The sequence below is a fragment of the Miscanthus floridulus genome, chromosome 15, assembly GCF_019320115.1.
Source record: "Miscanthus floridulus cultivar M001 chromosome 15, ASM1932011v1, whole genome shotgun sequence".
Lineage (NCBI taxonomy): Eukaryota > Viridiplantae > Streptophyta > Magnoliopsida > Poales > Poaceae > Miscanthus > Miscanthus floridulus.
Window position 1 is genome coordinate 58,078,738 of NC_089594.1, and position 23,603 is coordinate 58,102,340.

At 41.3% G+C, this 23,603-nt stretch overlaps 2 long non-coding RNA genes across 2 annotated transcripts; both read right to left on the minus strand.

Moving 5' to 3' along the window:
* Nucleotides 1-5,311: 5,311 nt before the first annotated feature.
* Nucleotides 5,312-6,358, minus strand: LOC136506673 (uncharacterized). Its single transcript, XR_010771694.1, has 5 exons — nucleotides 6,260-6,358; nucleotides 6,030-6,179; nucleotides 5,749-5,943; nucleotides 5,598-5,661; nucleotides 5,312-5,443 (listed from the first exon to the last, which is right to left on the minus strand). It is a non-coding gene; the product is annotated as an uncharacterized lncRNA (long non-coding RNA).
* Nucleotides 6,359-6,727: 369 nt separating this feature from the next.
* LOC136506713 (uncharacterized) lies at nucleotides 6,728-7,419 on the minus strand. The gene is made up of 3 exons (XR_010771704.1): nucleotides 7,250-7,419; nucleotides 7,081-7,169; nucleotides 6,728-6,821 (listed from the first exon to the last, which is right to left on the minus strand). It is a non-coding gene; the product is annotated as an uncharacterized lncRNA (long non-coding RNA).
* Nucleotides 7,420-23,603: the final 16,184 nt, after the last annotated feature.

The window sequence follows — 23,603 nt, forward strand, 5'->3', positions numbered from 1 at the left end:
TCTTGACCTTTCCCCGATGGAGAGCCAAAAGGTACTCTAGTGGATTGCTCGTGGCTTATCTGATCCTCATCTTGTGTTGGTTGTGCGGCACCCTATTGAGGGTTTGGCGTGTGAAGTCAATTAGCGCGTGAACCTCCAAGTGAGTGAATCGCCACAACGAGGACTAGCTTACCAGCAAGCAAGTGAACCTCAGTAAAAATCATTGTGTTCATCATTGATTCCAAGGTGATTGGTCTTCATTGTTATTCATCCTTGTGATTGATTGGTTCCTTCATCTACACGTCGGTATAACCTTCTTGATCACTCTCTTTACTTTACTATAAACTAGTTGACAAGCTCTTTAGTGTAGCTAGTTGTGAGAGCTTGCTTGCTTGGTTGGTGTGGCTCTTTAGTTAGCCTTTGAGAGCACACTAACATAGGGTAGTGTCATAGCTCTTGTGTGAATCGACACTATCTAAACTAGAATTGTGGTAGGTGGCTTGCATTTTGAGTAGGCTAGCGCAACACTTGCTTTGCCTCATAATTATTTAACTATTTTGTTAAGTGTTGTTGTAGAAATTTTATTAGGCTATTCACCCCCCCTATAGCCATTAGGACCTTTCAAGTGGTATTAGAGCCGAGGTCACCGTGATTTGAGGCTTAACAACCTTTGGTGTAAAAATGGCTCAAATCAACAACACCAAGAAGCCACCTTAATTTGATGGCACAAATTATCCATATTGGAAGTCAAAGATGACCACACATATCAAGTCAATCAATAGAAGAGTGTGGAAGGTGATAGAAACCAAAATTGAGATTGAAGATCCAGAGAATCCCACCGCGGCCGAAGAAGTGCTTCTCCAAAACAATGATATTGCTCTAAGTGCCATTCATGATGCAATTGATGAAAGAACATTTGAGCAAATCAAGAATATCGAGATGGCACATGAAGCTTGGAAGAAGTTGGAAGAATCATTTGAGGGCACTCAAGCCGTAAAGGGTGCTAAAGCTTACATCCTCAAAGAGAAGTTTGCAAGCTTCAAGATGAAGGAGGATGAAAGTGTGCCAGAGATGTTCCATAGGCTTCAAGTGCTTGTCAATGATCTCAAAGCACTTGGAGAAGAGGTGAAGGACAAGGACTTCTCCCATAAGTTCTTGAGGTGCTTACCTTCAAGATTTGGCACATTGGTCACTATTCTAGTGAGGAGTGGTTTGGACACCATGACACCAAACTAAGTGTTGGGAGATATAATGACCGATGACACATATAGAGATGATGATGAGAAGGAAGAAAAGAAGGAGAAGAAAGATGAGAAGAAGGATGAGAAGAAGAAGAGTGTGGCATTCAAAGCCACATCATCCAAGGGCAAAGCAAAGCAAGAAACATCAAGTGAAGAAGATGATTCATGGGATGATGATGATGATGAGAAGATGGCTCTATTTGTCAAGAGATTTGGCAAGTTCATGGTGAAGAAGGGCTACCGTGCAAGAAGAAAGAAATCTTCATTCAAGAACAAAGAAGAGTCAAGATGGTGCTTCAAGTGTGGAAGCAAAGATCATCTTGTTGCTCAATGGCCATACAATAGCGACAATGATGATGACAACAAGAAGAACAAGAAGGACAAGAAGGAAAAGAAAGAGAAGAAGGACAAGATGGCATTCAAGAAGAAGAAGGGTGGTTCATATGTAGTCACTTGGGATAGTGATGATAACAAGACCACCAAGAAGAAGGTTCTTGTAAGCATTGCTATCAATGAGAAGCCTTCTCTCTTCGAATCTTCATCATGCTTCATGGCTAAGACCACTAAGGTACAATCTTGTGATGATGAAAGTGATGAAGAACATGTTGATGATAATGAACATGAAAATGAAAATGATAGTGATAGTGATGATGATGAACCTACTAAGGACGAATTATTTGACATGCTAGAAGATGCTAAAGAACACTTTAACATTAAGAGAAGGGAATGCAAGAGCTTGAATAAGGAGGTAAAATCCCTTAAGCAAGCCCTTGATGAGCTCAAAGCAACTCATGAGAAGCTAGAGGAAGCCCATGAGAAGCTTGGCAAAGCTCACAAAAATCTTGAAAAAGCTCATTCTTCTTCGCTTAAAGAGCAAAATAAAAAGAAGCATGTTGAAACTTGCAATGTAGGTTTAACTTGTGATATAATTGATGAATCACTATCTATACCTATCATTGTTGCTCCCACTAACCCTTCTTGTAGTACTTCCACTTCCTCCTCATCTAGTAGTGATGGTCTCACTTGTGATGCCTCACTAGTGGTTGAGAATGAGAACCTCAAGAAGGAGGTCAACAAGCTCACTCACACCTTAGCTAAGGCTTATGGTGGTGAGGACCGCTTGCTTATGTGCTTGGGTAGCCAAAGAGCTTCTCTCTACAAAGAGGGATTGGGCTATACCCCCAAGAAAGGCAAGGCGGCCTTGGCTCCTCACAAGACTAGTTTTGTGAAGAAAAATGGTCGGTTTTGCACTAGTTGCAAGCAAGTTGGTCATAAAGAGCATGAATGCAAAAATAAGAGCAAAAATGCTAATGTATCCTCCATTAAGCTTGATTCATGCTATATGCTTACTAAGGGTATAAATGGTGTGAAGGCTAAGTTCATTGGTAAACCATGGATGGGCTCAAAGAAGAAAGCCATTTGGGTTCCAAAGAGCTTAGTGACTAACCTTCAAGGACCCAAGCAAGTTTGGGTACCTAAAAAGAATTGATCTTCTTTTGTAGGTCAATTACAAAGCCAGAGGAAGGCATTGGGTTCTTGATAGTGGGTGCACTCAACACATGACCGGTGATGCAAGAATGTTCAATTCAATCAACACCAATGGGAATGATGGTTATGATAGTATCACATTTGGTGACAATGGCAAAGGCAAGGTCAAAGGGCTTGGTAAGATTGCAATATCCAATGACATGAGCATATCCAATGTGTTGCTAGTAGAGAGCTTGAACTTCAATTTGCTATCCGTGGCTCAATTGTGTGATCTTAGATTCAAATGCATATTTGGAGTAGATGATGTAGAGATCATAAGTGTAGATGGCTCTAACTTGATCTTCAAAGGTTTTAGATATGAGAATCTATACTTGGTTGATTTCAATGCTAGTGAAGCTAGATTATCTACATGCTTGATCACTAAGTCTAGCATGGGTTGGTTATGGCATAGAAGGCTTGGTCATGTTGGAATGAAACAATTGAATAGATTGGTTAAGCATGACTTAGTTAAAGGCTTGAAAGATGTTGTGTTTGAAAAGGATAAGCTTTGTAGCTCTTGTCAAGCCGGCAAACAAGTTGGAAACACCCATCCTAAGAAAAGCATGATGAGTACTAGTAAAGCATTTGAGTTATTGCACATGGATTTATTTGGGCTAACACAATACACTAGTATCGGTGGAAACAAATATGGCTTTGTGATAGTGGATGACTACACTAGACTAGTATAGTGCCCGTGCTAACGCTACGGCTTTATTCTGGGAATCACATGAACATAACCAAACAACGAAATTTTTTGATAGTTTAAGTCACACGCAATGGTACATAATGATGTATTTATCTGGAAAACACGCATGCATAACAAGGCATAATAAAGTCATGTCTGACATATCTATCCTACTAATTTATGAGTTTAAGTAGATCTTGCAGTTCCCCAGGGATGTCATATGTACATTCATTTGCGCTGCTCTTCAAAATGTGAACTAAAAATTCCGTCCTCAGTGAATCTGACCTCTGCGAATGATATAGATAATATATAATAAGTTAACTTACTGATTCGGTAGATAACATATAAAATATACATAGAAATATTTTACGCTTACTATGTTGACAAACGACGATAATCTTTCGCCATTCCACAACTTTAGGTAGTTGTAGACAAGGAAGCCTACCAATTTCCTGGAGAAGAAGAGCTCAAGTGTTTATTTGTTGTAGTTAAATCAAATCACTATTTATTTGATGGTAAGATAAGATAAACACAATATAAGTTGTTACCAGTCCATAGCTTTTGGAAGATATAGTTTTAATTGACGATGCCAGAGGTAAACATTCTCTTTTCATGCAGGATTGACCAATGTCATGGAGAAACTGAAATAATTCAAAACTATCTCTAATATACCATTATATGGAATGATTGGATCTAGACCCGAGTACCATAGTTTTGGAGAATGCGGATCTAGAATGTGCACAATTTTGTTACCCATGTCAAATATGAATAAAATATAGTTCCTATCTCAAAAATATGGCAATAGAATCTGTAAACAAACAAAAAAAACCCATAAGTGCAATACAAAATATAAGTTTTCAAAGGAGTTTAATGAACATATATCTTACAGTGCTGCAATTTTGTATTTTGTAGTCCCTATCAGGCCCGCATTGAAGCAATTTTGCTAGTTGTTCATAGTCTATCCAGTCGCAACACCTTGGATCTCGTCCAAACTGAGTTATCGACTGTTGTTTTTTTTTCAACAATTATCACTATTTAATTAATGATACAGTTAACAAATGATTTATATACATTAGTGAAAAATTATATCAACTTACAGCAAACTGGAGGTCCATATAGTGGTATTTGTCTTTCTCCAACATAGAGGCGTTATTGGATGCAGCCATCCAAACAGCAAGGTTGAAGCAATTATGATCCATCTCTATATTCTCGTTTAAAATATCGCCAATTTTTCTACGAGTTAAAGAAATCGGATACGGTCGTGTGCTTCGGACCCATTCTTTGCTAAAAAAACTAGGACAACAAACAAATGAATTATCGTAGCAGTTGTAGCAGGGGTGATGAAAAATCTTTAAATTAGAACAAAATAATTTACTTTAGAATGACTTACTCTAAAGATTCAGGGTCATTATTCAACAGGATGCATGCACGAAATGCAGACAATAGGTCTTGTTTGTTTGTCCATGTTATTGTACCCGACAGTATCATATCTATTTCATCTGGATTATCGAGCATTACAACATCATCATCAAGATTATTGTTGTCTTCCATATCTTGCTCATCATCCTGTAACCCTCTCGCTGTGTTTAGCGTGGAGTTATACAAGATCGCAGGTAGCTTGAACCTAAAGTTACTTATATCGTCCTAAAAATATGAGCAAGTCGTGATTATTAACCAAACCAAAATAAAAAATATTTAGAAATAGTCTTATGAAATTACCTGGGTCACAGCGTCAGATAAAGTTGTTCCAGTCCAGTACTCCATATAATTAAGCATCCATAAACCACAACTTACACTGTGCAAATATTACAAGTAAAATATGAGTGATACAGGGTGTGACAATGCCATGTACACAAAAGGTATAGTTGATCTTTTACCCATCTGTTTGCGCTCTTTTAGTGATCATATGTTTAGTTGGCCAAGATGACACTTCGATACCGTGTTTCCATTTTTGTCAGTCCAGTTGGATATGCTCTACTACATGCTTTATCATTCTTTCCATTCCTATTAACTTTATGACCGAAACACCAAGTTTTAGAAAGGGAATATTAAAAAATTTAAAAACAATATGTATGTATGTATATCAATCATAAGCCACACCGTATATTCGAGATCTTAAAAGTTTGACATTTGGTCTCCGAAAGAGTCCAAAACATGTATCTCACCTATTGAAGCATTAACAATCGCTACGTACCAGTGAAACTTCACAATGTTTATAGGAAGGAACACCTGCAATAATGGAGTTTTATCCAATTTATTTATATTTCTTTTAATCAACAAAAAGTAGCATCTATTAGAGTTTGTGGTCAAGCGTACCATATCAGCCTTCAAATAATTTTGGACCCATGTTTCAACCACGTCATTTCTGCTATAGTTCCATGTCGTTGCAGGGGGCTCTCAATCACGATGTAGCAATTGAGTAATAAAGGTATTTTCTAAGTAAACATCTCCACCTTCTCTATGGAGCAGGTGCTCTTCATGCCGCATCAATTGGATGTACGCACTTATGACCTGCAGGTTTGTAATTTGTCAATTAAAAATTGGCATATATTTTGCATGGACATCAGCTAATGCAAAAGCAGTGTTAAAATGCTTACAGCGCCATTCACTTGCACATCACCATTTAATAGGCAATCCATGTCATCTCTAATTACCCAAGCATCGTCAATTCGGACAAGTAAACTTTTTTTCCTTTTTTCCTTTCATGTAGTGAATTACCTTGACATCTTCTTCTGTACACTCATAGTCTGCGTTGAAAATAATTTTATTAATTAATTAATTTCAAAAAAAATAAAAAAATAAGATACTATTGAAGAAAATGACTCACCTTGAGGCAGGACCTTTGCATTATTCGCCTTCTTAGGTTTATTATATTGAGGAATCGCAATCACATCCTCGTCAGCATGCTTTCTGGCTTCGTCTTTTTTATATTAACTATTTCTAGGACATCCTCTTTAATTAGCTCTTCTTCTTTGATCCGCACTTCTTCTACATCCCTATTACTTATCTGCATATGCAATATTATATTATTAGTGGGTGATGCAACCCATATAGATAAACATGAGTGAGGATATGTGAGTAGCTTGAGAGTTCCTTGCGTACCTCATCCTTGTCAGCACGCTTCCGCTTCCTGTCATCGTGTGGCTCTAGATTTAGTATTATTTCATCATCGTCTTTGATCAGCAATTTTTCTATATTTGTATTAATCTGCTATGGGATATTATAATAAATGCTAAATGCTGTTTTTAATATTAGTACCTACGTATGTACTGACCCATATAGATATATACATACACTGACGTTTTCTTTGTCTCCGTCCTCGGCATCTATCTGAGAATTCCCAATAGGTTCCATTGATGCCTCACTCTCTACATCATTTTTCATTTCTTCTGCGTTCACATGAGAGCAGAGCATAAATAACAGAATAATATTGGAGATCAAATTTTTATGAATAATCAAATGTGTCTTATAATTGATTGATAAAAGTAACAACCAATAATAATAAAAAATGTTACAGCATCATTGCCAACAATAGAGTAAGAGATGTCGAGGTCTCTATTCCCACTGCCCAATTGTGGCGAGTTGCACGTTGTTGACACTTCGTTCAACTAAAGATTGATAGGGAGCAACCAGAGTACAAGCACGAACCGTCATTGGGATCCAGTTCACATCGCTCCGGCTCCATTGACGTTGTTGGCGGCTGGTCGCCACTCGCCATTGGTGTAAGGTACCCTTTTCTATAATGCCAAAATAGCTTAAATCAGGGTTCCGGATCTCCGTTTTGCAGAGCATGGAGGCAAGGCAAGAGCGAGCATACCAGGCGTGGCGGATGCTCGTCGTAGTGTGCGACGAAGACCTCGTCCGCTGGGAGTAGGGCTGTTGCGGCGCGTGTTCGTCACGTTGATGCAGATGACCTCCGTAGGCGTCGATGTGTCTCTTCCCGGTGGCTGTCTTCGACGAACTCCTTTTATCACAGGCGGGCGAGGACGTGATTTGGGCACGCTAACGGTGTTCAAAACAAGAAAGCAAAAAAGAAATTGCAAGAAATAGATATTTATAGAAAGAAAGAATAAGAAAAAGAATTGATAGATATATCTTGCATGCAGTTTTTGGCGCAAATCAAGCATCACGTCAAGATGACTGATTTGCATTTCAATGCATGCTTTCGAACATGGGCTAGTTTTTAGGCATGATTGATTTGCAAGGTCACATTGCTAGTTTTTTTTGTTGTCTATAAAATAGAAACTCCAGATAGCCTGTGCATGCACACGCCCTCATATATGTTATTTGTTTTCTTTTTTTTTATATACAGGAAGTATATATGTCACCATTTACTTTGATTGATTCCGGAAAATATGTCATGGTGATGTCATCATGACACCACCTGTTTCGAGCGCACAGGCCATCCGTAGAAAACGTGACAACGTTCCCTTGTGTATTTATATTTATTTAAATAAAACAAACAAGAAGCATTTATGAGGGATGCATTGAAAGGCAATATGTCCAAGATATTTTTTGCAGAGAGATATATCTTGGAGTTGAAAGGCAAAGGAAAGAGAGACGAGGGAAAATAATGGAACCGTAGAGATTGGTTCTGAAGGTTTCAGTTTGCAGGTAAGAATTGACATTATACCAACACATAAGAGAAAAAAATACATGAATTGCTGTACTCTTGAGGATGAATTGCTGCACTCTCTGAGGACTCTTTTTTTCTCTCTCTAGCCAAGTAGTTCAGAGTTCAAACACTAATTTGTTGGTACAGAAAATGTTACCTAGATGTTTGCCGAGCCGTGAAAGTGCTTAACTCAATTATCAGCCGGTATATTATCAGTGCTTAATAACAAATGGCTACCGTCTCTTAGTCTCTCGCGCGTATGACGATTATTAAAACTAAAACTGTGCACTGCCACATATTGAAACTGTGCACTATGCATCTCTGAATATAACTGAAACTCTGAATCTCTACTAAGAAGGCTAGGATTTCTGAATCTCTGAATATAAATGAAACCGTGCACTATGCATCTCTGAATATAATTGTAAAAAGGCTAGGATTAAAACTGTAAGAAGTATGAATGTCCCTGGCACCATGTATAGATATGCCTGACTGCAAAAATTCCCTCCTCGTGGGTCATCAGCCTCCACTCCTGCCTTTCCGTCTATTGTCAGACATGCTACACGAACCAGACATTCCTTGCGTTTCCTCACAGACGGTCCCAGAGCAGCCAGAAGAAGTTGAAAATTTTGAACCCAAACATCATATAAGAGATAGATGAAATATATATACTGTCACCATGCACCATACAGAAGAACTTGCGGCTTTCGCTATAAAATTCTGCAGCAAGTTGGTACTCACAAAACTAATAACTGAATCTGGAACCAAACAGGGCACAATGTCATGTTAACTGAAACTGAACATATTGTGTTAACTAAAACTGGAACCGAAATAAATTATCATATGAACCTCTGAGCTATATATTGCATTAATCGACCCCACCCAAATAAGCTTAGCAGCGCATACTATAGCCATCTACGAGAAAGTTAAGATTGCAAGTTTCCTGCCTGTTGTCAGACCTGGTATAGGAACTGGCCTCTTCCTCTTCCGTTTCTTTAGAGTCAAATGAACCTGAAAGTTTGGAAATCAATATCGTATAAGAGACAAATAGGACTCTGATGCTAAAAAATAAAAGTATCAAGCAGACACCAGCGATATTTATTCTTACGAGGACTTATAAAATGGTCTGAGTATACACACCGTCATTCACCAATTTAGGACATCTTTGTAAACTATATTATTGGTGCTCTTCCCTGTAGGATCTAATTCCTCTTTTGGTTTTGCTAGAATTCTTGTTGTTGATCTTGACATCCCCCCTTGATAAACCAACATAAAGTTGTCCATGCGAGAACACGGGCTCTGGAAGGTAGATCCCAACGTTTGGGATGGTCTGTCCCTGCGATTTATTTATTGTCATGGCAAAACTTAACCTCACTGGGAATTGTTTTCTCTTGAACTTGAAAGGAAGAGAAATATCATCTGAGGGAGACAATGGTAGCCTTGGTATGAAAACTCTTTTCCGCACATGCTGACCACCAACGATCTCAGCATCAATTGCATTGTCTTGCAATGCTCTGACCATAAGCCTGGTTCCATTGCACAACCCATTGTTAGGATCAAGATTGCGGAGAAGAATCACAGGACAGTTGATTTTTAGCTTCAGCTCATGTGGGGGAGGCCATTTGGAGTTATTGAGTTCAAAAAATCAATAGGGAAGTGATTCGAAGGATCATCAACAACAGTGTCAAAGCTATGGTAAACTTTTTCCTCACCTAGAAACCTTTCAATCATCATTGCGTTCAGCCTATCAACATGCTCATTTTTTGTCGATAGAATGGCCCGTCCGCTCATATAGGCGGCTGATGTCGCATGCTCTCCAAGTGATGGGAACACCGAGGAAATGAGTGTATTGACTGCCACATCCGTGTCAGTATATCCAATCACAATGTCATCAGGAAGTCAAACATAATCATCTCCAATCGTTTCCTCGGTTCCGTTTCCAATACGTAGCAGGTACTCAGAAAACCAAGGGTTTGACTGTGCTCTCATGTTTTGTGACAATTGTATCTTTCTTATTTTATCCCACAAATAGGATCTTTGCAAGGTAGCATCAGTTATCTGTGCTCTTGTCCCACGTGGCACCATAGGAAGGACCTATCTAAAGTCTCCACCAAATACCATGACCTTTCCTCCAAATGGCAAAGCACATTCCATGATATCCTATAGGGACCTATCTAGTGTCTCGACACACTGACGCTTGGTCATGGCAACTTCATCCCAAATAATCAAAGACGCCGTACGAAGCAATTCTGCAATGCCACTTTGCTTTGTAAAGTTGCACATGGTGTTGTCCCCAATTTTAATTGGAATTTTAAACCTGGAGTGTGCAGTGCGTCCTCCGGGCAATATTGATGCTGCTATACCAGAGGTGGCTGTTGCGATGGCTATTAATCCTTTGGAACAAACTTTAGCCAGGAGCGCCTTGTATAGGAATGTCTTTCCTGTGCCTCCCGGAACCATCAACAAAAAAAACTTGGCTCTTTTTGGCAAAGACATGCTGCATGATTTCATCAAACCCCTCTCTCTGCTCCTTGTTAAGAGAATAAAAAATATCTAGGTGTTCTTGGTCAACAGGGACATTCTGCTCCTCTCTAACCTCTTTCATCATGTCAATGGAGGTTGGACCCATATCGCAAATAGGTGGCAGACCATATTCTCTGATATCTTTGCCCATCGAGTGAAGCATATCCCGTATGTCCCTGAGCACCATTTGCTCCACTAGTCGACGTGTTGCTATTGTCCCGGCTAAAGTCTTCACCTAACGCATCCTTATGCTTGTCCCATAGTTCACGTATGTTAGTGGCCTCGCCGAACACAAGCATTGTAGCAAACAACCTCCGTAAGGCACACAGACATCTGGAAAGTGGTGGCCTCAGTCAAGCAGTCGTCAATTGATCTATCTGTCTCAATAAGCCCTCTTTTCTCACATGCCTCCCTAAAAGTAGAGTATGTTACACCAGCCACTGTTCTTAGATCCTCAAATGATGTTGCACCTCTCACATGATTTAGTAGTACTCTTAGGAAGTATCTCTCCCCTTCAGTAGGGTTAGCATAGACAATCCGCCCTATCTGTGCTGACGCTTGTTTTCTTCCTTGCCACACTTTTTTCCCTACGATCCATCGGTAGTGTTCCAGAAATTCTCTATATAATATTTTCTTGCTGTCCTTTCTTCACGGTTTTTACTAAAATACTCCGTCAGTGTTGTCCTATTAGAAGCCGGGCGACTCACAACATCCTCCAGGTTTTCGTCATCATTGTATGTCACAGACTGCATATTAGGCAAATGTAGCTGGAGCTGCAATACTGACGGATAAATTCCAAACATTGGGAATCCGAAGATCCTGTACACAGCTTCCGGTGGAGAAATGTACCTAGCATTCCTATACTATTGTATCTCATTGATGACACCATCATCCCTATCATTTTGGTCTTCATTTACCGAGAATGATGCTTGGTCGTGGCCTTTATATACGTCCTTAAATAGATACTTCGCTGCTTTAATGCTTGCGCATGCCTCAACATTTATGTGACAGTTGTATCTAAAGAGTAGACCAGGGTTGTATGGCACCACCCACCTGTTATCTAACTCTGCTCTCCTGATCCTGACTCGTCGTCCATCATCCCTTCTCCGATAGGTTGGATAGGAGTCCTTTCCTTGTTGGGTCGCCTCACAGAACTGTCTAGGGTATTGAAAGCGACACTCTCCATTTACCATGCATGCATAGTGTTTGTTTAGGACGCCACATGGGCCATGAAGCATATGGCTGATGACCAGATCATGCAACTCTGGGTATTTGTCCTTGTCTGGTATCTTTGTCGAAATAACTCGATCATATGCATCTAGGGTTGTCAACTTGCTCCCTGATTTCATGATCAGCAATAAATGCTCATGTGGCAAACCCCTTTTCTAGAACTCGGTAACATGAGCGTATGCTGCAACTTCACCAAAATACTTCCTCTTGATTAGAATCTCCTTCAGATCACGCAACTTTGCCCTGTACACTCTTGCAACCAGTTCTGGCCTATCTTGTGGGTCCTGCCCCAGTTCGAGATTGCTTGTTATATCTTCCCAGTAGGGATTGCATGTCATGGTGATGAAGTAATCAGGCTTTCCAAAACGCTGAACAATAGCCATAGCATTAAGGAATCTTTGCTGCATGTCTCGATCGCATCCTAGGAATGATCTTGGCAGCACAATTCTCTTGCCAACCTTAGAACCTTGTGTCTCTCCAGCAGAGATAACATCAACAAGTCCCTAAAATACATTTAAGCACTTACTTTTAGCGAAAGGCAGTAACAAGGTTGCAAAGTTCATGAAAAACAATTATATAAATAAACAATATAATATGAGTGGTTACCTGGTATAGCTCCGCCCGTATTAGTTTTTGGTGCTTAGGATTAGAGTACCAATCTAGCCTCATAGACTCAATCTTTATATACATATCCATAGCCCACTGCTGGAAAAGACTGTCCTCCGAATAATAAAATGTTAAAAAGTCCCCGTCTAACTTGCAACTTGAAGCAGTAGTATTCTCGTGCAGTTACATATTTTGCGGATTGTGCTGCATCAGCAACTCCAGCTAGCACGTCACCATCTTGCACATCATTGTCGCCTTCTTCCACATGATTATCGTTGTTATTATCAGCTGCAAGATACACAAAACATTAGATAATGTTATAATTAGTATTATGTTATCGAATCAGTAGTACCAGTATAATAACAAAAAAAAATTATAGCAAATAATACCATGATTACCACCAGTAGTCCCTTCAGCTCTACCATTAGCACTATTAGTAGAAGCCGCGGTTGCAGATGGTGGAGTGAATGGATCCTCACTGTACTGGCATAAATTTGTTCCATCCTGTTTCCCCTCGTGGGTTATATACAGGATAAGCTAAGGCGTCATAACAACCATGCCATGCTCGGATATACTGCAGGACGACGATCGGTCTTTCCATATACAACCACACTTCTATCAAAACATCTTTGTGGATCGTTCCCATCCATCCAAATAGCAGCAACTTGGGATGCCTGTTGGGGCATTGTACCTTCTTTGGTCAGGCGTGACATTTGTATTGAGTTCAATCTTGTACTCATCCAAGTTTGGAAAATCCCCATTTCTCCTAAAAGTATGAACATATGGGTTATCTTGCAAGATTGCTAGGATAGGTCCGAATGATGTTGATATCAAGATCAGGGGACCTTTTGACTCTATGTGATAAGGCCTCATCTTCTGTATCATAAAAGTAGAGCTGCAAATGCCGAGCACCTGCGGCCACCTGGCACCAGGTGGTCAAGACGGTGGTACAACATACCATGCACTCGAAATGTATAAACACCGGTCCATGCTGGACTTTTATATCTGTCGTCAGTGGTAACCCCTAGACTTGCAAAGGAGAAATGTGAGTTGATATAACGTATATGTTTCCTGAAATATTTTGCATCATCGTGCACTTGACTTGTGAACAACCTTTTGAGCTCTACAAGAACATCTGGTATATGTATCTGTACTTTTCCTTTTCTACAACAAAACCCAGGTGTCTCGCCCTGAAACCTCATCGCACCACAGTAACTGCAGTCAGGGACCTTTCTCAATTTATGTCGTTCTGGCAGGTTCTGGTAGATGTAGTCATATGGATCGTCATGTGTCACACTGTTTGCAGCTTGGACCCTCTGGAGGCACGCTGATATGACTCATAATCATGACCTGTGTGGACATTGTAGTAATTACTTTCACTTAATATATAAATATTTGGTAAAATGAAGCTGCATTTATAACCAGTAGGGATAGATGTTGTCGTAGTACCTTGCGCATGTCGGTGAATGACCCCATCATCATCGTATAAGTTTTCATTGTGCAATCCATGGCCACCGTCCATGGCATCTTCATCACTGTCCCAACCATCATGCGCTAGTTCAAATAGTTCACAGGTCGAATTCTTCTTCATTGGATTGGACATGTACATGGTTGTTGCGTAGCTCAGGTATTTGTCTTTCTGCATAGTAGATATTTAATATTTTTATTTTAATATTAAGTAATATAAGCAAAGTAGGAAATAAAATATATAATAGCAAAAAAATGTTGTGGCTGATGACCAGACCTGCCTCGCCGGAAGTAGGTGGGGCTCTACGCGCTGGAACATAATTATCATTTCTGTGTAACCAATCCATAGGCTCTGCTAACTCGCTGGTTTCCATTTTTGTCGCTAATCCAGCGCTCAAATTCGCACCTTGAGATATGAATATAAACAAAGGTTCATGATATATCAAGTGGTGGATGAAATCCTTATGGTCTCGGATTACTAACCTGCCAGCGAGGACGATGGCACTATTTGGTTGATAGCAGCTGGTGTGCTGTTATTTTGCAATTGCGCCTTCTGCCGTGCTCGATATTGACGTTGGTACTCACATTGTCTCCTTTTATTCTCTTCTCTCTGCTCATCGGTCATCTCTGCTCTTCTCTTTCGTTGTTGCGCGTTCCTTTCGCCCATCGTATGGTTACTAATATCTGCAGGGTCACGTTTGTGAGATTACAAAAATTAAATAATGAGACTCTTTCACATAATAAACATGTATCCAATCTTTACCGCTAGACACTGATAGAGCAGTGCCTATTGCCGTTGAGGTGCCAATGCCACCATGGCTATGATTCCCATGTGCGGTTGGTTGGATATTTTCCTTGTCCAGTATAATTGGCGAGTTTTGGTCTATCTGAGAACGATTAATACCTGCATTTTTTTGGTCCATTTCATAACGTTGATTTGAGTATATTAAGAGCCTGAGTAATAATAAACTAAGCAAAGAAAAATTATACCGGGTGCAGTCAAAACACAAGAAGCACTATTGTTTTGGGACTCGGCCTTCTTCCGTTCTCGGTAGTGACGTTGGTACTCACGTTGTTTCCTCCTCATCTCCTCCCTTTGTTCGTCGGTCATTTCAGCTCGCCGAATTCGTTGCTGCAAGTTCCTTTATTCCCTAGTCCGTCGGGCCTCATCTATATGGTCACAACACAGGAAATCAATTAGCCAACCGAAAGTTATATATTACTCCATTGGTCTCTGTAAAAATCAATTTGTAGAGTTATTGTAAGTCAAACTTTTTAAACTCTGTTCGAATGTCTAGAAAAGAGCATTAAGATTTATGGTACCAAATTAATACCAAATTAATACAATGTAAAATCATACCTGTGATGTTGGTGATGTCGCTTAGTGGATCGTGTGTATCTCTCGACGTAGACATTTAGTTAATGTATCACAAGTAGTCTGTGATGACTCAGGACTTTGATTTTTATTTATAGTACAAATGGATAGTCAATGTCAGCACAAAATCTCAGAAAACCATAAATCAATTGTTCTCAAATTATTTGTGACCAATCCATCAACAAATGTGATAGGCGACAGCAAGATTTCTGATAGTGTCGCAAGGAAGCCAGTAAACTTTAGCAGCATAGTGCCATGCACCAGTCCATGCACGCACACACGCATGTTCGTTGGCACCAGTACGCGCACACGCACGCTCACCTGGCGACGGAGACGGTCCACGGCGTGACGAGCTGCTCCTCGGTGCAGCTGTCCTCGCCGTATGTAGGTGTCTTCGACGGTCGCCGGGCTGTGAGCGGCGTTCATCGTGGGCACCGTGACCTTGTCGATTGGAGAAGTGTCCTCGCGAACGGACTGCAGCCTATTGCCGACGCCTGATCTGAATGCCAGGCTCGGCAGGTCTCGCCGCGGCGTTCGCGGCACTGGTTCTGTGTCCTGGTCGCCGCGTCCGCCGTCGTCGTCCGCCGTCGTTTGCGGGTCTGACGGAGCTGTGCTGTTCGACAGTTGGGTTACCACTTGAGATGAGCATTAAGAAATGAAAACTGAGGTATGCACATTGACTCGATGAAGCATGCTGATTTGAAAGCATGAATACGCTCCATGATGTTCGGCTTTACTCCCGCATTCCATCATGTGTGGTCCTTGAAATTTCAGTACAATTATGTATGTATGACAGCCATTGTTTAGGGTTATCCTGTATCACTATTTAAAAGCCTAGTCTATTGAATATTTTCATCTCATGAGTCCTACGTGTCTTGATAAATTGTGAATACGTTCTTCCTTAGGAATGAACTTGATGTATCTTTTGAAATTTATGTGGAGTCTCTTTTTATTTATAGCATGAATACTGGTTATTTAGTTCTCAGAACTGAAATTGTCTGCTAGACAGAAAAGCACAGCAATCAATCTCTTTTTATTTAGTTCTCTATTTATTTCTCTCCATGTCATGAGTTAGACAGAAAAGCAAAATCATTAACTTTAGCTTCTCATGTTTCATTAACAATGAATTTCAAAACATCCTGAATAAAAAGGGAGTGAGGGCAAACCTGGATATTTTTGGTGCTTCCTCTACAATGTCGCTGCGAGGAGAGAAGCACAGCGTCTGTCACGTCGGGGACACGAAGATGAGGACAGGGCCACGTCCTTTCGTCGAGGACTCTGTCACCCTGATTGTGATCTATATCCAAACAACCTGATTGTACAGGCCCGCAGCTGGTTCCAGCGCTGGACCCTTTCCCAACCTTAACGCAATGAGAAAATTAAAAAAATGAAATTGAATATATCAATCAATAATCAAACATATGGAATCATCTAACCTGAGCAGTGACAAGTACATGAACCTTAGAAAATATATATGCTGTAAAAAGATTCATCTCAGTCCATAGCTTCTTTTCACCAATTTTGTACAGATATGAGGGGCTTGAATTTACCTAGCAGAGAAGCAGTGTATCATCATACAGACAGTCGAAAGCCTTTCCCCCGAGTAGGCAGTAGCAAACGAATTATTAGCATCTTCCATCACTGAGAAATCAATACCAAAATTAATGAAATAAATATAAAAAAAATAAAACAAGATCACAATCAATCGGAAGGGACAAAAAAAAAAGAGAAGCCTGGCTGGTTGCGCGCTGGATCAACTTCGGTGGTGGACGTATAGGGACAGACCATAGGTGGGGGACATACTGAGCTGGACCGCCATCGCCAAAACAGCGTACGCCTCCTCCTGGGGCCATGGGCCGCCACCACCGTCCGTCGCAGATTTCGGTGGGGTAGGGGCGCCGCGTACGACGGAGCGGAGATGAGGGGAGGATCACTGGCGCTGGTGCGGGTGACGGCGAGGCTGCGGGTGTTGGCGCCGGTGGCGCGCGGCTAGGGCCGTGGCAGCCCACGTCGGCGAAGGATCCCACGCGTGAAGTGATACCGGCGGCATCAACAGAGGCAGACCGACGTTTCTTTTTTTCGCGGACGTGCGATGGAGGCGAGCCGCGGTAAATGGGGAAGGGAGCTGGGGGTGCGATGAGGGGGTGTGAGAAGCCTCCATCAAACATCGTTTCTGGGCCTTTGGATTTGACGTAGATCTATTATGAACCCTTTGATTTTGATAGAGACAAGTTTTCAATTATAGTGGAGATACACATGGGTATTCTTTCTAGTGGACAAAAGCGATGTGTTTACAATATTCAAATCATTTGTCAAGGGCATTCACAATGAGTTTGAAACAACCATCAAGAGAGTTAGAAGTGACAATGGTAGTGAGTTCAAGAACACTAGAATTGATGAGTTATGTGATGAATTTGGAATTAGACATCAATTCTGGGCCAAGTACACTCCACAATCAAATGGCCTTGTTGAGAGGAAGAATAGAACACTCATTGATATGGCAAGGTCTATGCTTAGTGAGTACAATGTGAGTAAATCCTTTTGGGCCGAAGCTATCAACACGGCTTGCTATTGTAGCAACCGCCTCTATTGTCACCGATTGAAAGAAAAGACACCATATGAGCTCTTGAATGGTAGAAAGCCCAACATTGCATATTTTTGGGTCTTTGGTTGCAAATGCTATATCTTGAAGAAAGGTACAAGATTGGGCAAGTTTGACAAGAAATGTGATGAAGGATTCCTACTTGGTTATTCCACTACAAGCAAAGCATATAGAGTTTGGAATTTGGATAGTGGTACTCTTGAGGAAGTTCATGATGTTGAATTTGATGAAACCAAGGGTTCATAAGTAGAGAATGAGAACTTGGAAGATGTTAGAGGCATTCAACTTTCAAATGCCATGAAGAACATGGATGTTGGTGAATTGAGGCCTAGGCAAGTGAATGATGATGAAGATGATCAAGTGCAAGTGCTCTCCAACTCAAATGTGCAAGATGATACAAATCAAGTTAGTGCAAGTGGATCTCATGACAATGAACAAGATTCAAGTGGCTAGTACATCATCTCAACCCAATGATCAAGCAAGTGAAAGCAATCAAGTTCCAATCCTCCAACCAACCAATGTTGCAAGATATCATCCATTGGACACTATCACTGGTGATATTTCTAGAGGTGTACAAACAAGATCAAGATTGGCATCATTTTGTGAGCACTTCTCATTTGTATTATCCATTGAACCAAAGAAGATAGATAAAGCATTGAAGGATGTTGATTGGGTGAATGCTATGCATGAAGAATTGAATAACTTCACAAGAAATCAAGTATGGGAGTTGATAGAAAGACCAAAGGGACACAATGTGATTGGAACCAAATGGGTCTTTAGAAACAAGCAAGATCAAGATGGGATAGTTGTAAGGAACAAAGCAAGATTGATAGCACAAGGACTATACACAAGTTGAAGGTCTTGACTTTGGAGAAACATATGCCCCGGTTACTAGATTGAAAGCAATATGAATCTTGCTAGCCTATGCTTGTTCCCACAACATAAAGCTCTATCAAATGGATGTTAAGAGTGTATTTCTCAATGGCTACATCAATGAAGAAGTATATGTAGAGCAACCTCCCAGTTTTAAAGATGATAAGAAGCTCAACCATGTGTACAAGTTGAAGAAGGCATTGTATGGCTTGAAGCAAGCACCTAGAGTATGGTATGAGAGATTGAGGGATTTCCTACTCTCTAAAGGGTTCACAATGGGCAAGGTTGACACCACTCTTTTCATCAAAAAGATTGGAAAAGATCTATTTGTATTGCAAATCTATATAAATGATATCATATTTGGATCAACCAATCAAGACTTTTGTGATGAGTTTGGAAAGATGATGGCTAATGAGTTTGAGATGTCCATGATTGGAGAGTTAAGTTACTTCCTTGGTCTTCAAATCAAGCAATTGAAGAATGGTACATTTGTGAGTCAAGGCAAGTACATCAAGGACATGATCAAGAAGTTTGGCATGATTGATAGCAAAGTCATTAGCACACCAATGGGAACAAATGGCAACTTGGATAGTGATGCAAGTGGCAATATGGTGGATCAAAAATTGTATCGGTCTATGATTGGAAGCCTACTCTATGTGACCACATCAAGGCTGGATATCATGTTTAGTGTATGCATGTGTGCAAGATTTCAAGCCTCACCAAGAGAAAGTCATTTGAAGGCTACAAAGAGGATATTGAGGTACTTGAAGCATACACCAAATGTTGGTTTGTCGTATCCCAAAGGAGCAAAGTTTGAGCTAGTTGGTTACTCCAACTCGGATTATGCGGGATGCAAGGTTGAAAGGAAGAGCACATCGGGCACATGTCAATTGTTGGGAAGATCACTTGTTTCATGGTCATCAAAGAAGCAAAATAGTATTGCATTATCAACCGCCAAAGCCGAATACATATCCGCCGGTAGTTGTGGTGTACAAATACTTTGGATGAAGGCCACTTTGTGTGACTTTGGAATCAAGTTCAAGAAAGTGCCATTGCTATGGGACAATGAGAGTGCAATCAAGTTAACCAACAATCCGGTTCAACATGCAAGAACAAAGCACATTGATGTCCGCCACCATTTCATAAGAGATCACCAACAAAAAGGGGACATTTGCATTGAGAGTGTAGGCACCGAAGATTAACTTGCCGACATATTCACCAAGCCATTGGATGAGAAAAGGTTTTGCAAGCTAAGGAATGAGTTGAACATATTGGATTTCTCAAATATGTGTTGATGCACCCCCCCCCCCCCACTTATATGACATGCCTCTCCTTCGAGCAAATCCAAGGTAAAAGTTGATTGGCATGGCATACATCCCTTGCTAAGGACATGATTAGTGCATCTAGTCACATTTTCAATTTTATTAGGACCTTTCAAGTGGTTCTATTTTATTAGGCTCATTCATGAAAATCAAATAATTTTGATGTTTATATGATATCACTATTGCTTCTATGCTTGATTTGATCTAGTGATAGCATGTGACATGTTTATGGGCTTGCAAACCTAGTGTTTAATCTAGAAAATGAGCTATAAGTGTTTAACTCAACATGGTACAAGATAACCCTTATTTAGAGGTGTGAAGAAGCTTGTCCTTGGATCAAACCGAGTTAAATATCTTTGGCAAATGATCTAGATTGGACTAAATTTGGGAAAATGATCATCACCCCATTGATTGACATTGATAATCTCGACCCTATAAATAATACTATCTATATTTAGAACCTTTGTGGTCATTGATGACAAAGGGGAGAGAAACAAAGATAGTAGCAAAGATAGTGAAAAAGGGGAAGAAATATCATAAAGGGAGAGAAACATAAAGATATACTTGATATATGACATAGGAGGAGAAAAGTGAAAAAGGAAAGGGATCAATTAAAATTTTGAGCACACAAGTAGGGGGAGCAAGCTCATGAACTTGTATGGTGCATTTGAATGTGCATTTCATATGTTTGCTTGCATGGCAAAAGTTCTAAATTTAAAATATCCATGCTTGTGTGATGTATGCTAGTTGTTAGATTGAATGATGAAATGAAATCACTAGATAGCTTTCACTTCCAAATATTTATAAAGTGGTATTAAGCTAACCATGGTGCTAAGGATGGTATATTGGTGCACTCTGATTGGTATCACGCTTCAAAGGTCCATCTTTTATACCTTAGCATCATGTGGTAGACATTGACTCCTATATTTCCTATCTAAGCATATGTGCGAGCTACAATCTAAACTCTTAGCACATATGTAGGGGGAGCAATTGCTATCATTTAGGGTTCATGAAACTTGTCCATATTCTTTTACACATGGTAAATAAGCTTGGGCAAGCAACATAGATTCAATTGAATTTCAATTCATATCTTTGTGAAAGGGTTGTCATCAATTACCAAAAAGAGGGAGATTGAAAGCTCTAGTTTGGTTTTGGTGAATTGATGAAACCCTAAGTGCTAACCTAGTTTATCAAGTGATCATGAGATAGGTAGCACACTCCAAGTGATGAAGCAAATGAAGATCATAGCATGATGATGATGATATCATAATGATGATCAAGTGCTTGGACTTGGAAAGAAGAAAGAGAAAAACAAAAGGCTCAAGGCAAAGGTATAAACCATAGGAGCTATTTTGTTTGGTGATCAAGACACTTAGAGAGTGTGATCACATTTAGGATTGATAGCCGTACTATTAAGAGGGGTGAAACTCATATCGGAATGTGGTTATCAAAGTGCCACTAGATGCTCTAACTCATTGCATATGCATTTAGGATCTAGTGGAGTGCTAACACCCTTGGAAAAATGTTTGTGAAAATATGCTAACACATGTGCACAAGGTGATACATTTGGTGGTTGGCACATTTGAGCAAGGGTGAAGAAGATAGAGTCAAAGAGGAGCTAGTCGCGCTGGTTACAGAGTGACCGGACGCGTCCGGTATGGTGACCGGACACATCCGGTATTTGGCAATGAACTCTGTGACCGGACGCGTCCTGGTCGCCACACCGGACGCGTCTGGTGTGATTCAGAGAAAGCAGTATACGGCAGGACAGTCGATCGGACAGTGGCAGCGTCCGGTCCGGTATCATCGGATGCGTCCGGTCGAGCAAGGATGCTTACTGTACTCCACCGGACGCTGTGGCTCAGCGTCCGGTCATTTGTGATTCAGTGTCTGGTTTGAGCGTCCGGTCGTCGGCAGATTGAGTAGCAACAGTCTATAATGGTTTCAACTAGACACGTGGCAGTCTAGGAGCTATCAAACACGTCCGGTATGCCGACCTGACATGTCCGGTATTCACGACCGGAGCGTCCGGTGCTGCATCCGATCAGTTGGACTATAGTGTCCGGTCAGTCCGCGTTATGCCCAGTGAAGGGGTATAACGGCTCTATTTTGTGGGGGCATCTATTTAAGCCCCATTGCCAGGTTGAAGCTCACATCTTTGGCCATTTTCATTGACATAGCAACCTTGTGAGCTTAGCCAAAGCCCTCCCACTCATCTCCATCATTGATTCATCATCTTTGTGAGATTGGGAGTGAATCCAAGTGCATTGCTTGAGTGTTTGCATCTAGAGGAACTTGGTGTTCGTGTTTTGCTGTGGATTTCGCTTGTTACTCTTGGTGGTTGCCACCACCTAGACGGCTTGGAGCAGCGAGGATCGTCGAGCAGAGGGTGGTGATTGTCTCTGGCTCCGATCGTGGTGATTGTGAGGGGTTCTTGACCTTTCCCCAACGGAGAGCCAAAAGGTACTCTAGTGGATTGCTCGTGGCTTATGTGATCCTCATCTTGTGTTGGTTGTGCGGCACCCTATTGAGGGTTTGGCGTGTGAAGCCAATTAGCGTGTGAACCTCCAAGTGAGTGAATCGCCACAACGAGGACTAGCTTGCCGGCAAGCAAGTGAACCTCGGTAAAAATCATTGTGTTCATCATTGATTCCAAGGTGATTGGTCTTCATTGTTATTCATCCTTGTGATTGATTGGTTCCTTCATCTACACATCGGTATAACCTTCTTGATCACTCTCTTTACTTTACCGCAAACTAGTTGGCAAGCTCTTTAGTGTAGCTAGTTGTGAGAGCTTGCTTGCTTGGTTGGTGTGACTCTTTAGTTAGCCTTTGAGAGCACACTAACATAGGGTAGTGTCATAGCTCTTGTGTGAGTCGACACTATCTAAACTAGAATTGTGGTAGGTGGCTTGCATTTTGAGTAGGCTAGCGCAAAACTTGCTTCGCCTCATAATTATCTAACTATTTTGTTAAGTGTTATTGTAGAAATTTTATTAGGCTATTCACCCCCCCCCTCTAGCCATTAGGACCTTTCACCCGTGCCGTCCGTGGCCACTAGCCGCTATAGCCGTGGAGCTTGGCCGACGCCCTACGCACCCAAGCTGCATGGCCCGATCCAAGCAACCAACCCACTGGATTTGACCTTCTCCGGTGAGGAATGGAGGCCACCTTGCTGCCCCACCAAGGCCGAGAGGGGGGCACTAGGAGCCTGCCCCACCACCTCCGGTGCGTGGGTGTCGGATGCCAACTGTGCACACCCTACAAAGGTGTGAATGGGCTTCCCCCGCCAGCCGTCACTAGATCTATAGGTGAGGTAGCAAGATCTGTCGAAGGGGGCTCTAGATTCGGTGGAGGTCGCCAAAAACAAGGCAACGGTGGCCATGATGCCATGCCCACCGCCAAGCTCTGGGGGAAGGACACATCCTTGCTGCCGCCATTCTCGTAGCTACGCTGGGCTCCGGCAGCGACAAGGTCGTGCGGATGTGGAGGTTGGTTCCCCAGCGTTGGTCTGGTGTGGCGCCGCTCGGGCCGCCCTTCCACGAGAGTGTCGTGGGGGCTA